The sequence below is a fragment of the Heterodontus francisci genome, chromosome 2 (assembly GCF_036365525.1).
Source record: "Heterodontus francisci isolate sHetFra1 chromosome 2, sHetFra1.hap1, whole genome shotgun sequence".
Taxonomy (NCBI): domain Eukaryota; kingdom Metazoa; phylum Chordata; class Chondrichthyes; order Heterodontiformes; family Heterodontidae; genus Heterodontus; species Heterodontus francisci.
This window is the reverse complement of record NC_090372.1, coordinates 168,259,494-168,275,726: the sequence shown is the minus strand read 5'-3', so window position 1 is coordinate 168,275,726 and position 16,233 is coordinate 168,259,494. Positions and strand designations below refer to the sequence as shown.

The 16,233-nt window shown below is 43.0% G+C and overlaps 1 protein-coding gene and 1 non-coding gene across 10 annotated transcripts in view; one reads left to right on the top strand and one right to left on the bottom strand.

The window, feature by feature from the left end:
• The window catches only part of mllt10 (MLLT10 histone lysine methyltransferase DOT1L cofactor), a 361,967-nt gene that overhangs the window by 208,438 nt on the left and 137,296 nt on the right, over positions 1 to 16,233 (bottom strand). The window lies entirely within an intron of this gene.
• Positions 8,725 to 8,797, top strand: trnas-gga (transfer RNA serine (anticodon GGA)). The gene has a single exon. It is a non-coding gene; the product is annotated as a tRNA-Ser (tRNA).

Below are 16,233 nucleotides of genomic sequence, written 5' to 3'. Positions count from 1 at the left end.
GGTTGCAACTACTCAGGTACATGGGACAAAGAAATAGACAAACTTGCATTTTTATAGCATGTCATCACATCAGAGGACAGTCTCACAGCACAAAACAAATCACAGGTTTACCATTTGAAGGGCATTGTCATTTTTTTTAGGTAGGCAAAAAGTCACAATTTACACACAGCAAAGTTCCACAAACAGCAAACAAATGAACAAATATCTAATCTGTTTTTTGACAGACTTGCTCCTGGGAGGAAAGTTCAATTTGTGTCACTGGATCATTTCTGGCCACCTAACCAGGTATATGTGGCTTCAGTTTCACACCTTAGCTAAAAGACAACGGGCTGAATTTTAGTACCACTCCGACGTCAGGGGTCGTCGCAGGGGCACCCAGAAAATTATTCTAGGAGTGGCCCGCCACAACCCCCGACGCTGAGAAGGCATTGCTGCATTTTACCAGCAGTGGCGAGGCTTCGGTGTGGCGAGGCCTTCATTTTAATATGAAAATTAATTGAAACACAGGCAAATAAACTTAGCTTGTCCTAGCGGCCATCCCACGTCGATATTCCGGCCGCTGGCCGGATCTCCCGTGCCTTCAGAACTCTGTTTAGATTTCCGAGGCATGACACTGGTTTGGGCAGGTGGGGGGGGGGGGGGGGGGGGTGAAATTATCAGGGTGGGGGGGGGGGGGGGCAGGGAAAAGTGTTTCCATTGGCTGAGGGGATGGTGGGATGGGGTTGAAAGGCAAAGATTATAAAGTTCAGGGGTGAAAGGTCAGTACAGGCAAAAATGGTTTCTCCTGTGGGAGGTAGGCGGGAGTGGGGGGGGCGTGGCGTGGAGAGACAGGGAAATAAATGTATTGTTTGATCATTGGGGTCGGTGGTTGAAGAGGGGCTTTGAGGTTCAATTGACAGTTTTTATTTAAAGTAAAGGTGCTGTGTTTTAAAAAAATGTAAGTGACTTTAAAAATGGCACCGGCGCCTGCGCGCTGGCACCGGACCCCATTGCCGGGGACGGAGCAGCCGCCCCCCTCTAAGTTATCAGGGGTGGCTGTTCCATCCCCTCCATTTAAATGAGCCCCCACACAAAATATCGCGGGGGCTCAGCGACGGGCGCAGAGCCAATTTCGAAGCGCACTGCCACGTTTTGCAGTGCACTACTAAAATTCAGGCCAATATCTCTGACAATGCAGCACGACTTCAGTATTATATTAAAATTTCAACCTAGGTTATGTGCTCAAGGTCATGGCAGGGCTGTATCATAACATTCTGAATCAAGACTGCTATCAACTGAGGCAGGAAGTAGTTGAGTGAACGAGCACTGCAAGGTATCAAGGTGCAAGTGTGGTGGACTGGGTGGGGTTCCACTGCACTATCCAATTAAGACCAGCAAAAATCCAAGAATCCCATCTAATAAAAAGAAATTTTGACTGAAGTCATTATAAACCAGTAATTCTGATACAAAATGGAGGTATTGATCATATGAATATCAAACTGGCACATTTCAGGATATTTGATTTTTTACTTCACAGAAAGGATGTGGAAATGAGTTACGTTTAAAACAAGCAAAAGCAGAAAGTCTCCAACTGCAGGCTGAAGGTATGTATGAAAGATAGACAAGCCATTGAGAACAAGAGAAAAGGGTTTTGAGATGCGCACCTTAAGAGGTGAAAGAGGTTTTATTGACAGGCCTACTGGATGAGAAAGATATCAAAGGAACAGCTCTTCAACTTCTTCCAAATAGACAGGAAAAAAGAAGACTTTTGGACAGTCATTATTCATGGTCAGCCAGAGCATGAGCCATTTCATAACAAAGGTAACATATCATGCAATATACAATGTATTATTACAGCCACTGATTAACATGAAATTCTTGGATTTATATTGGTGTTTTGGGAATAAATTCAGTAACTTATATTTTTATGTGAAAACTGCAAATCAGTGGCCTTGATTATTTTTTCATGTAAACACTTGCGGAAATCCTCTAAGAAGATTATGTCCGACGACGGTATGTTATGGATTAAAAAATGAGAATGGAATGATTTGCATTATTGCAAGTTAATGTACAAATTAAAAGTAAACTACCCCACACAGCTTTTGTATTTTTTACTCAACAGCAAATAATTAGCATTTCACTGAACTGCAGCTGTATAGATAAAACTTGTGCAGTGATCAAATGTCCACTGTCTTGAGCTTTCTTTCAGAAGTAAAAAATGATAAATTAATTTACAGGTTTAGTTAAAACTTAAATTCACCATTTGCACTGCTTTGTTGCTACAGCAATTCAAAACTAATTCCACTACCCCAAGTTCTCCTCATTGTTTTGTATCTCCTTCTGCTTCAGATATCTATCTATCTTTTCCTTGAAGATACAATTGTTTCTGCTGCAAAAACAGCATGGCAAAGCTTTGCATATTCCAACAACTCTGAAATTTATCCAAAACGTCTCTCTCTCTGTGGCCATTAGTGACCAGAGGAGTTCTTGTGTTCTGGCCAATATTTATCTCTCAACCAACCTCACTAAAACAGATCATCTTCTCATGCATCTCATTGCTGTTTGTGGAACCTTGCTGTGCACAAACTAGCTGGTGCAATTCCCTACATTACAACAGTGTTTACAGTTCAAAAAGTATTCCCTTAGCTGTAAAGCACTGTGGGACATCTGAGGCCATGAAAGACACTATATAAAGGCAAGACCTTATCTTTTCTTTCTCCCCCCCTTACTTTAAACTGATAATGCCTAAAAGGAAACAGGTTTTCTACCAAAGCATTTCACAATTTTAAAATCTCTATGAAGTCTTCACTTGGGGACGGTGGCATAGTGGTAATATTACTGGAACAGTAATCCAGAGGCCTGGATCAATCTTCTGGAGTTATGAGTTCAAATCCCACCATGGCAGCTGGTAGAATTTAAATTCAATTAAATTAATAAATCTGGAATGAAAAGTTAGTTTCAGTAATGGTGACCATGAAACTACTGGATTGTTGTAAAATCCCATCTGGCTCACTAATGTTCTTTCCTGAAGGAAATCTGCCATTCTTACCCAGTCTGGTCTACATGTGACTCCAGACCCACTGTCTTCACTGCCCTCTGAAATGACTTACAAAGCCACTTAGTTGTACCAAACCACTACAGAAAAGTCAAAAAAGACTAGGACCCGGCATCGACTTCGGCACCAGAAGTGGCACACACAGCCCAGTCGACCCTGCAAAGTCCTCCTGACCAACATCTGGGGACGTGTGCCAGAATTGGGAGAGGTGTCCCCATAGAGTAGTCAAGCAACATACTCACCAACTCATCCCTCACAGGCAAAGTCCCAGACTCCTCCATCACCATCCCTGGGTATGTCCTGTCCCATCAGCAGGACAGACCCACCAGAGATGGCAACACATTGGTATACAGTTGGGACACAGTTGCCCTGGGAGTCCTCAACATTGTCTTCAGTCCTCTTGAAGTCTCGTGTCATTAGGCCAAACATGGGCAAGGAATTCTCCATGCTGAACACCACTTTGAAGAAGCACTGAGGGTAGCAAGGGCACAGAATGTACTCTGGGTGTGCGGACTTCAATGCCCATCACCAAAAGAGGCTTGGTAATACCGCTACCAACCAAGCTGGCCGAGTCCTGAAGGACATAGCTGCCAGACTGGGACTGCAGCAGGTGGTGAGGAAACCAACAAAAATAAAAACCTGCTTCACCTCGCAGTCACCAATCTACCTGTTGCAGATACATCTGTCCATAACAGTGTTGGTAGGAGTGTCTCCACAAGCACTGTGTGGTGGTCAAAGTCCTGATTTTTCATTGAGGATACTGTCTGTCATGTTGTGTGTGTTACAACTGAGGCAGGAGGAGTGCACCTGTTAATTCAGTCCCACTCCTCCACAGGTCACAACATATTCTTTAAAATTTTCCCACTTATCGATGCAGTTAATAATATACCCTATTTTTCCCAGAAGAGCACACTAACCAGGTTTCTTTACTGAACAACAAAATTATCAGTTTATTATAAAATAAGTCTTAACTAATAGTGAAGTAAAACATAAACACACAGATTAAAACATTTAAAGTCCCAACATTTAATTTTAAAAGTCCCCTTTTTACCTTAACCAAATAGTCCCTTTCTACCTTAGCATCTCACTCTCGCACACACACATATCTACATACCGTTTAACTAAAATAAAAAAGGGATTTTTGGATCACAGCTCTTATAGACAAAAAAATCCCAGGCAGATCACTTGCCCACCTCTGAAGAAAACAGATGAGACATGCTGCACCAAAACTGGCACACAGTCCAACCTTCAAGCATATGCAGACAGGCCACCAAAATCCCCCAGGACAGTTCTCTTCAGGCGGTGTGGAGAACTATTTTTAGCAGGTTTTCTTCAAATATAGGAATCAAGACGAATCAACACAGTGGACTTCACAGGGTCTTTTATAGAATTGCTGGAAATTGAGCTGTGTTGTAGTCTTCTGTTCTTCCTTGGAATTCTCTCCTTCTGCAGCAGACTTGATTTTTTTCTCCTTCCAGAAGGTAAAACCACACTGACACACAACCAGAATACTTGTCAGTTTTCTGCCCTCCCAGATGTGCTCTGTTGCTACTTCTCTGTCCCTGTTGCCAGGGTTTCTGCCTATTTCCAAACTGAGTCATGTGACAACCAGCAACAGTGTTGCCAAATTAGTTCTTTCAGTGCCTCCTTAATAGCTTCCTTTTTTTAAAAAACTGGTCCAACATTTATTCAGTTTAACCATAAATTCTTCTTTTTTTTTTAAAAACAGAATTCCTTTCATAACATGTGGCACTACCAACATGCTGAAGAACAGATCTAGCAGCTCAAAACTGGGCTTTCATTAGGCAATGTAGACCATCACCAGCAGCAGGATTGTACTCATCCACAATCTATAACCTCATGGCCCGGCATATCCCTCACTCTACCATTACCATCAAGCCAGGGGATCAACCCTGGTTCAATAAGGGGTGTAGGAGAGCATGACAGGAGCAGCACCAGACATACCTAAAAATGAGGTGCAAAGCTACAACACAGGACCACATGCATGGTGAACAGCAGAAGCAGCATGCAACAGACAAAGCTAAGCGATCCCACAACTAACAAATCAGATCTAAGCTCTGCAGTCCTGTCACATCCAGTCATGAATGGCGGTGGTCAATTAAACAACTAACAGGAGGATGCGGCTCCACAAATATCCCCATCCTCAATGATGGGGAGCCCAGTACGTCACTGCAAAAGGCTGACGCATTTACAACCATCTCAGCCAGAAGTACCGAGTCGATGATCCATCTCGATCTCTTCCCGAGGTCCCCAGCATCACAGATGCCAGTTTTCAGCCAATTCGATTCACTCCACGTGATATCAAGAAACAGCTGCAGGCACTGGATACCGCAAAGGCTATGGGCCCTGGCAACATCCCAGCAGTAGTACTGAAGATATGTGCTTCAGAAATAGCCACACCCCTAGCCAAGTTGTTCCAGTACAGCCAGAACGCTGGCATCTGCCCAACAATGTGGAAAATTGCCCAGGTATGTCCTGTACACAAAAAGCAGGACAAATCCAATCCAACCAATTACCGTCCCATCAGTCTACTCTCAATCAGCAAAATGATGGAAGCTGTCATCGCCAGAGCTATCAAGAGCTGCTTAAACAGCAATAACCTACTCACAGCAGCTCAGTTTGGGTTTCGCCAGGGTCGTTCAGCTCCAGACCTCATTACAGCCTTGGATACAAACATGGACAGAAGAGCTGAATTCCAGAGGTGAGGTGAGAGTGACTGCCCTTGACAGTGCGTGGCATCAAGGAGCCTGAGCAAAATTGAAGTCAATGGGAATCAAGGGGAGAACTCTCCATTGGTTGGAGTCATATCTATCACAAAGGAAGATGGCTGTGTTTGATGCAGGCCAAACATCTAAGCCCCAGGGCATCACTGTATGAATTCCTCAGGGCCCAACCATCTTCAGCTGCTTCATCAATGACCTTCCCTCCATCATAAGGTCAGAAGTGGGGATGCTCGCTGATGATTGTACATTGTTCAGTACCATTTGTGACTCCTTAGATACTGAAGCAGTATGTGTCCTGGGTTGATCACATCCTATGAAAGAATTAAAAAAAGCTTTTCAGCTCCAATGACAATTGTCCCAGTATCTCAAGTATTTTCGCCTAAGTATGGTTTCCTATCTCTGGTATCATCCAGGTTAATTTATGCTATACGCTCCATGGTTTTAATGCCCTCTTTATAAAGAGCTGCCCAAAACTGATACAGTACTCTAACTATGGCTAACTTGTTTTGTATAAATGTATTACTTCCTTACTCTTCTACTCTCTGATCCTATCTATAAAAAACAAAAATGCTGTTTCATCTTTATTATAGCTTTACTGATGTTTACTTAAAATTATGCATTTGGCCCCTAGGTCTCTGTTTACCAATTCCCTTTTGTGTCTTTCCTACTTTTCTACTCAAGAACAGAAATGGCCTCCTAAATAAGCATGCAGGCTCAACTTGGAATTAAATGAACAAACAGTGCACAGCTTGGTGCTGCTACTCTGCTACGTAGTTGGAGAATATTACACTCCTGTATAGTTAAACTCTTCCCACACAAAACTAGCTGATATTCAATTAAACAGAACAATGGGAATAAGATCAGAGACTATGAGACCAAAGTCATGAAAGGTCATCAACCTGAAGCATTAACTCGGTTTGTCCCTCCATGGATGCTGCCTGACCTGCTGAGTATTTCCATCATTTTCTGTTATTATTTCAGATTGAGCATCTGCAGTATACTGCTTTTGTAATCATCTTTCCAGTTGGGCTGACTAAATTTTTTAAAATTCTTTCACAGGATGTGATCGTCGCTGGCTAGGCCAACATTTGTTGCCCATCCCGAATTGCTCTCAAGAAGGTGGTGGTGAGCTGCCTTCTTGAACCGCAGCAGTCCACTTGAGGTAGGTACACCCACAGTGCTGTTAGGGAGCTCTAGGATTTTGACAGTGAAGGAACAGCGATATAGTTCCAAGTCAGGATGGTGTATGGCTTGGAGGGGAACTTGCAGGTGGTGGTGTTCCCTGCATCTGCTGTCCTTGTCCTTCTAGGTGGTAGAGGTCGCAGGTTTGGAAGGTGCTGTCGAAGGAGCCTTGGTGAGTTGCTGCAGTGCATCTTGTAGATGGTACACACTGCTACCACTGTGAGTTGGTGGTGCAGGGAGTGAATGTTGCAGGTGGTAGATGGAGTGCCGATCAAGTCGGCTGCTTTGTCACAGATGGTGTCGAGCTTTTTGAGTGTTGTTAAAGCTGCACTCATCTAGGCAAGTGGAGAGTATTCCATCACACTCCTGACTCGTGCCTTGTTGATAGTAGACAGGCATTGGGGAGACAGGAGGCGAGTTATTCGCTGCAGAATTCCCAGCCTCTGACCTGCTCTTGTAGCCACAGTACTTATATGGCTGGTCCCGTTCATCTTCTGGTCAATGGTAACCCCCAGGATGTTGATCGTGAGGGATTCAGTGAACTGGGAAGTTATATCTATCAGGAAAGACTGAACAGACTGAGGCAATTTTCTCTAGAAAAGTGAAGGTTGAAAGGTGACCTGATCAAGGTCTTTAGAATTATGAAAGCATTCGATAGGGAAGACGTAGAGAGGATGTTTCCGCTTGTGGAGGAGTCCAAAACTAGGGGCCGTAAACATAAGAAAGTCACTAATAAATTCAATAAGGAATTCAGGAGAAACTTCTTTACCCAGAGAGTGGGTTGAACTTGCTGCCACATGGGAGTAGTTGAGGCAAAAAACATAGATGCATTTACTGAGAAGCTAGATAACTACATGAGCGAGAAAGTTGGTTAAGCATGGTCAACCCTTTTGAAATCTATGCAGACTATTCTTTATAATTTTGGCTTCTAGGTGGTTTCCTATTTTCTATGTTTTTGTCCATACTGTTGAGGAGTTAGTTGGAGGCAGTTACTGCAGAGTACATAATTTCCCAGACCATATCAATATGTCAATAGGGCAAGATGATGTAAGGAGGAGGAGGAGGCCTGTGTGGAGCATGAACTCCACACAGATCTGTTGTGCTGAATGGCCTGTTTCTGTGCTGTAAATACAATGCAACAGAAAGTACAGGCTTTTGGGAGAGGTGCAGGCCTTGAAGTAAAAGCTTTATTGAAGATACTTAAAGACACAGCAACTTTAGAATTTATTTTAATGACATGATAGAATAGGTTATTATCAAATGCCTTTTTCGGTTACAAACCATATTTTGCATCTTAGAAATTTCAATTACTGGCACACAAAAATGTTTCAAAACATGTTTTGAGTGATTCAATTGGTTCACCCTTCTTTTATTGGTGGATTCTCCTGACTAGTCATTCAGGATTGGTTGTTCATTGGCAGCTTTCTAGTCATTTTGCTCTCTTTGAATTCCCTACCTCTTCAATTCTGGATTGTTGCTTTAATTTCAGTCCATCAACAAAACGTGACAGTAAAAGCTTGGCATGTACAGGAGGTGCTGGATTGAAGAACTTTAATATATTACTAGGTAATGTGTCATGGTACAGCTCAGGATGAGCAAGACGATTTAGATTAAAAGTTTTATGCCAAGTAATATTATCCAAATATCTACTTAGCAGTGTTGAGGAGCCCCAAAATCTGGCAGTACTGGAAAAGGGACTCAGAGGCTAGGAGAAACAAGAGGAGGAGCTCTGGATGCAATAGGCAGGTCTCAATGTAAGGTGAGGCCAGAATAGCTGAGTTGGTAGAGCATTAGACTGGAGATCTAAAGGTCCTTGGTTGAATTCCAGGTTTTGACAGTTCTCATTTACAGGGAGTGGCTGAAATGAATAGTATAGATGCACTTAAGGGGAAGCTAGACAAGCATATGAAGGACAAGGAAATAGAAGGTTATGATGATAGATTTAAATGAGGAAAGATGGGAGGAAGCTCGAGTGGAGCATGGGCTGGTTGGGCTGAAAGGCTATACAGCACAGAAACAGGCCAATGTAAGAGATCTGAAAGCAGTGAATTGGGTCTTGAGGTCTGGAAACATTGGGCTCCTGTGAACCCAGAGCAAGGAGATCTGCCTCGAGTTCCTTTGACATCATTGTGTTTCCCCACCACTGCATTACCACCCATCCGCCTCCTACCCAACCATCCCGTTTTTCCCCCATTGTCAGTTGGTTCCTGTCTTTGAGCTCCGGTCTCTATACACTATTATTGTGTTTGGTAACTTATACTGACATAATTTTCAAAAATGTCAATAAACATTTAAAATTCTCAAAAGTTCATTTGTACAGTTGCCAGCATTTTTGGACTGACTCTCTCAGTAGGTACAATCATTCAAAAGAATTTGGAGCCAATACAAGGGAAAGGCTTGCTATGACTGAATGCAGCCTATCAAGAGGTGCACAATAATTAAAATGTATTTTTGTCCTACATTTAGATCACTTGATGGGGATAGGGGTAGAAATTGAAACCCTCTTCAACATTTTCATTGAGGAAAAAGCATTCTTGGTAAACAATCTTTATTTGTAAATATCGCCAAAAGAAAAAAAGATGTCAAAAATTGAGCAGTCCATCATGGTAAAGCAGCAGCAGTGAATATTCTAAATGTAAATCTTGTCTGAAATAAAATATTTGAGAATCTAATGGCCAGCTTATCTTTTGGAAAAAGCAACGAAACTTAGAAATTCTCATAGGATGAGAGGAGACACATTTTCTACTCCAACTCAAAGAAACCTTTGCCAGGAAATTCTGCAAATTGCACATGCTCAGAATGCACAAATACGGCTGGTAACCGTCTTGTTTGAGATGGTCATTACCTACCACAAATGATACAGGCTGCTCGTTAGCCCAAATCTGGTTATTATCTAAATCCTCTTGTGAGATAGCTTCACTATTAGAGGAGTTGTGAAAGGAGCTGAGAACTCTCAACTCTCTATTCCTTCAACCAAGTCATTTATATCTAAGATATCTGCATTCTTCCAACTCTGGCCTCTTCTTGTGCATTCCTAATTTTCATCACTGCACCACTGATGCCCAGGCCTTCAACTGCCAAGTCCCTAAGCTGTGGAATTCCCTAAACCCCTCTACCTCGCTTCCTTTAAAGATACTCCTTAAAACCTACATCTTTGACCAATCTGCCCTAATATTTCCTTATGTGGCTTGGGTGTCAAGTTTAAGTTTGAAAAAGCTCCTGTGAAGCACCTTGGGATGTTCACCATGTTAAAGGTGCTATATAAATACAAGTTGTTGTTGGATTGACAGAGAGATGTGTCACTGATAAAGCCACTGATGATGGTTAGACAAAGGACACTTTCCTAAGGATCGCTCATACTTTCACAATAGGACTTGGATGAAGGAATAGAGAGCTAAATATCCAAGTTTGTAGATGACACTAGGTTAATGGGCAGAAGTAAGTTCTGTAGATGGAAATAGGAAGTTAGAAAGGGGCATGTAAGTAATTGAGTGGCAAAACTATGGCAGGAGGTCGTCATTGTGGGAAAGAGCGAGGTCACCCATTTTGGATCACAGAAAGACAAATTGGAATATTGTCTTAATGGAGAGACTGGAAACTGTGGAAAAGCAAAGGGATTTTGATGTCTATGTACACAAATCACTGAAAGCTATAAAATATAATCAAAAAGCATGACATAATGTTGGCCTTCATCTCAAGGGTGTTGGAAGAAAAAAAGTGATACTTCAGTTGTACAGAATCTTGGTCAAACCAAGCACTGAAACTCAGGCTGCAAAACTCAGTAACCACGCACCCCGAAAATGAACTCAGTGATCACAATGATACACAACTAACCCGCGCTTGTTGCTTCTGATGCAGGTAGCACACAAACTTTGTGCTGCCTGCTAATTTAAGTGATTGCAACATGCAGCCAGCTCTAACCACGCTGCTGAGTGACCACATGCCTGAGCAGGGGACACAAAATCGATCGAGGCTAGCTTGAGTCAAAGATAACTTGCACTACTTAAAGCCAGCCTGCATCTCTTAAAGGAGAGATACATTTTGCCTAGAGCAGGTGCGGGAAGTCATTCAGAAAGTGATTTTATGTAGGAAAGACGCAAGAGTGCCATAATATGGCAAAGAGCAGGCTCCAAGATTTTCTGATGCTGCACTGGAGACCTTAGTGCAGGATATACCCATGGTGGGGGGGGAGGCAGAAAAAGTTGCGAAGGCAGAGACAAGATAGCCTTAGCAGTCAATGCCAAGTCTATCCCCAGGGACCTGGATGCTGCGCTGAAAGATGTTCAATAGATCACACCAGTAGTCAAGGTCAGGGAACCATCTTCAAATGTCATACTCCACTAACTGCACCATTAGCCTCACACTCAATGTACACACCCCCATCACTCACCTTTAAACAACCTCTGCCAATCACAACTCAGACCGAACATTCATAGCTTCACCCCACCCACAGACTCTTAACATTGCTGTAAGCCTGATTCACATCTCAGCTTCCCCACACTGCCACATCGCGCCACACTCACCAACACATTTCTCTCTTCCTTGTAGGATAAGGTGATGCATAACCGGAGGCAGCAGCACCTAACCATCAGGGACAAGCACGGTTGCATGTGCTTATCCCAATGGAGGAGACAGTGCTCACCAACACTGCAGCAGCCATGATTGAAGCCATGGCCAGCAGCGGGGCTGAAACCATTGAAGATGACAGTATTCACATACTTACATTCACATTCACAGCATTCACATTCTCCTTCTCACACCCTGCTTACCTTTCATCCCACAATCGCTCTGAATTACAAGCTACAGATGGTGAGGTACAGCTCCCAGGAGCCAAAAGAAATATTTCTTTATCTAACTTGGCCCTTCACCATCTGTTTTTCCCAGCCTCCTTTGTTGCTACAGCTGGTCCAATGAACTATGGTCTGCTTGCTGTTGTTAACCATCAACAAAAAGACTCTCAACTACGAAAGACTTTGTTTTTCAAAGTTAAAAATGACCAGTCAGAAGGAGAAGTGTAGAGATCACACGTTGAAATGGACAATATTTTATTCAGCACAGCGGGGGAAGGAGTGGCTGGGGGGAGCAAGGAAGAGTGGAAGGAGAGTAGAGAGAGAAAGCAGGGGTGAGTGGCCAAAGACCAAAAGGTTTGAAAATTAGTGGCCAAAGACAAAAAAGACTGAAAATATTTTTGACAAGGAATCATGTAATTATAGCACTGGTAATGATCTGTAATATCCCAATCTATTTCTATAATGTACTATGAGACTAATAAAATGAAGCAGGTGCTCTTATCAACTTTGCCCAATAGAGCTGCCAGGTCTCAGACTAAGGGTAGTATAATAGCATCTAATAAACATTACAGCTCATTTAGGGCTGGACATGTACAGGCAGGAGGAGGAGGTGGCTAATGATAAACAATAAATTCAGTTACTTTGATTTTCTAATAATGTAATTGTGAGCAATTCATTTGTTCAACAATGCTGCTAAACCAGGGAGTGGAGGAATCCCTCCCCCCACCCACTCAATTGGCTGCTCCCCCCAAAACCCCGGTTAGCCACTCACCCACTCGGTGCGTAGTGACATCAGCACACGTATGCGCGATTCATACTGGCAAGTGTTCGGACTCACTGATACAAAGAACAAAGAAAATTACAGCACAGGAACAGGCCCTTCGGCCCTCCAAGCCTGCGCCGATCCAGATCCTCTATCTAAACATGTCGCCTATTTTCTAAGGGTCTGTATCTCTTTTCTTCCTGCCCATTCATGTATCTGTCTAGATACATCTTAAAAGACGCCATCGTGCCCGCATCTACCACCTCCGCTGGCAACGCGTTCCAGGCACCCACCACCCTCTGCGTAAAGAACTTTCCACGCATATCCCCCCTAAACTTTTCCCCTTTCACTTTGAACTCGTGTCCTCTAGTAATTGAATCCCCCACTCTGGGAAAAAGCCTCTTGCTATCCACCCTGTCTATACCTCTCATGATTTTGTACACCTCAATCAGGTCCCCCCTCAACCTCCGTCTTTCTAATGAAAATAATCCTAATCTACTCAACCTCTCTTCATAGCTAGCGCCCTCCATACCAGGCAACATCCTGGTGAACCTCCTCTGCACCCTCTCCAAAGCATCCACATCCTTTTGGTAATGTGGCGACCAGAACTGCACGCAGTATTCCAAATGTGGCCGAACCAAAGTCCTATACAACTGTAACATGACCTGCCAACTCTTGTACTCAATACCCCGTCCGATGAAGGAAAGCATGCCGTATGCCTTCTTGACCACTCTATTGACCTGCGTTGCCACCTTCAGGGAACAGTGGACCTGAACACCCAAATCTCTCTGGACATCAATTTTCCCCAGGACTTTTGCATTTACTGTATAGTTCACTCTTGAATTGGATCTTCCAAAATGCATCACCTCGCATTTGCCCTGATTGAACTCCATCTGCCATTTCTCTGCCCAACTCTCCAATCTATCTATATTCTGCTGTATTCTCTGACAGTCCCCTTCACTATCTGCTACTCCACCAATCTTAGTGTCGTCTGCAAACTTGCTAATCAGTCCACCTATACTTTCCTCCAAATCATTAATGTATATCACAAACAACAGTGGTCCCAGCACGGATCCCTGTGGAACACCACTGGTCACACGTCTCCATTTAGAGAAACTCCCTTCCACTGCTACTCTCTGTCTCCTGTTGCCCAGACAGTTCTTTATCCATCTAGCTAGTACACCTTGGACCCCATGCGCCTTCACTTTCTCCATCAGCCTGCCATGGGGAACCTTATCAAACGCCTTACTGAAGTCCATGTATATGACATCGACAGCCCTTCCCTCATCAATCAACTTTGTCACTTCCTCAAAGAATTTTTTGATGAGGGCAGCGATCGCTCTGCACACGCTCTACATTGTCAGGAGACATTGAGTTTTTTTTTAAAGCTAGTCTTTTGGTCAAGGACAGAAAGGAAGATGACAATAGTGGATTTCTGAAACCAAAATGTCGGAAATCTGTCATTTGGTGGAAATGTCTTATCCTTGGACAAGGAAAGAACGAACCCAGGACTGTCTTAGTGTCTGTTTCACATTAAACTGTTGATAAGCCAAACTTGCCTCCAAATGAATATCAGTAAAACCAAAGCCACTGTTTTCAGGCTTCACCAGGAACTCTACCCTCATCCCTGAATGCTCACATAGGATGAAGCAAATTGGGGGAACATGAGTGCCCCATTCAGACCAGAACTGAGTTTTAAATATAATATACTAACCATTACGAATACTACTTACTTCTACCTTTCGGACACTCTGTCTCCACTCCTATATTACCCCCAATGTTGCTGAAACTCAGCCAAACTTACTGAGTTTGGACTGGGGCCCTAATCAGTTGTGGCATTCTCACCTCTTGAATCAGATAATTGCAGTTTCAAGTCCCACTCCAGAAACGTCAGCACAAAATTTCAGCTGACAATCCACTGCAGTGCTGCACTGTCAGAGATGGCATCTTTCGAAAGAGACATTAAACCAAGATCTTGTCTGTACTCTCAGATGGATGTAAAATTCCCAATTTTGAAGAGGAGTAGGGATGTTATCCCTGGGTGTCCTGGCAAACATTTACCCCTCAACCAACACTGAAAAAGCAGATTATCTGGTCATTAACATACTGCTGCTTGTTGGGACCTTGCTATGCACAAAGTGGCTACCACGTTTCCTACATTAAGTACATTTAAATGTACTTCGTCAGCTGTAAAGTGCTTTGAGACATCCTGAAGTTGTGAAAGGTACTATATAAATGCAATTTTTTTTTCTATTTGCCAGCCTCCCAACCTCCTCGAATTCAACTTGTTTAAAACTTAGCCTGTCCCACTCACTTGTCACCCAACTATCACTAACCTACACTGGTGCCCTGCGCTTAGCACACTGAATTAAACATTTTTGCCCTCATTTACTTGCTCCAGTCCTACAACCTCCTACAACTTTTAACTCTGGCCCTCTGTACATTTGCACACCTCCTCCTTCCATTCCACCATGGTGTCATAAGCCTTATGTTACTATTGTATTACTCTTTTCCTAAAGCCCTTTGCTTCTCCTACCCTATCTACATTTTAAAAGCCTTCTGAACGCCCACTTGGGTGATCTCTTTGCATGCCCCCACAAAGACTCAGCATCTGTTCCTTTCTTCTGGAGTTCCTTAGGTATTTTTTCTATATTAAAAGGTGCTAAATAAAGTCATTAGTTATGATACAGATTGTGAAAGGGAAATCAGGCTTAACCAATTTATTGGAGTTCTTTGAGGGAGTTACATGTGCTGTGGATAAAGGAGAACCAGTGAATGTATTGTAATTCGATTTCCAGAAGGCATTTGATAAGGTGCCAAATCAAAGGTTATTGCAGAAAATAAAAGCTCATGGTGTAAGGGGTAACGTTTTGGGCTTGGATAGAAGATTGGCTAGCTAATAGGAAACAGAGTAGGCATAAATGGGTCATTTTCTGGTTAGCAAGATGTAACGAGTGGTATGCCAGAGGGATCTGTGCTGGGGCCTCAACTTTTTACAATTTATATAAATGACTTAAGATGAAGGGACTGAAGGTATGGTTCTGAAATTTGCTGATGACACAAAGATAGGTAGGAAAGTAGGCTGTGAAGAGGACATAAGGAGGCTACAAAGAATTATAGACAGGTTAAGTAAGAGGGCAAAGATCTGGCAAATGGAGTATAACACGAGAACGTGTGAAATTGTCCACTTTGGCAGGAAGAAAAAAACAAAACATTATCTAGATGGTGAGAGATTGCAGAGCTCTGAGATGCAGAGGGATCTGGGTGTCCTAGTGCATGAATCGCAAAAGGTTAGCATGCAGGTACAGCACGTAATTAGGAAAGCTAACAGAATGTTATCGTTTATTGCGAAGGGAATTGAATACAAAAGTAGGGAGGTTGTGCTTCAGCTATACAGTGCATTGGTGAGACCACATCTGGAGTACTGTGTACAGTACTGGTCTCCTTATTTAAGATAGGATGTAAATGCATTGGAGGCAGTAGAGAGGAGGTTTATTAGGCTAATAGCTGGAATGGGTGGGCTGTCTTATGAGGAAAGATTGGACAGGCTAGGCTTGTGTCCGCTGGAATTTAGAAGAGTAAGAGGCAACTTGATTGAAACATATAAGATCTTGAGGGACCTTGACAGGGTGGATGTAGAAAGGATGTTTCCCCTTGTGGGAGAATCTAGAACTAGGGGTCACTGTTTAAAAATAAAGGGTCACCCATTTAAGACAGAGA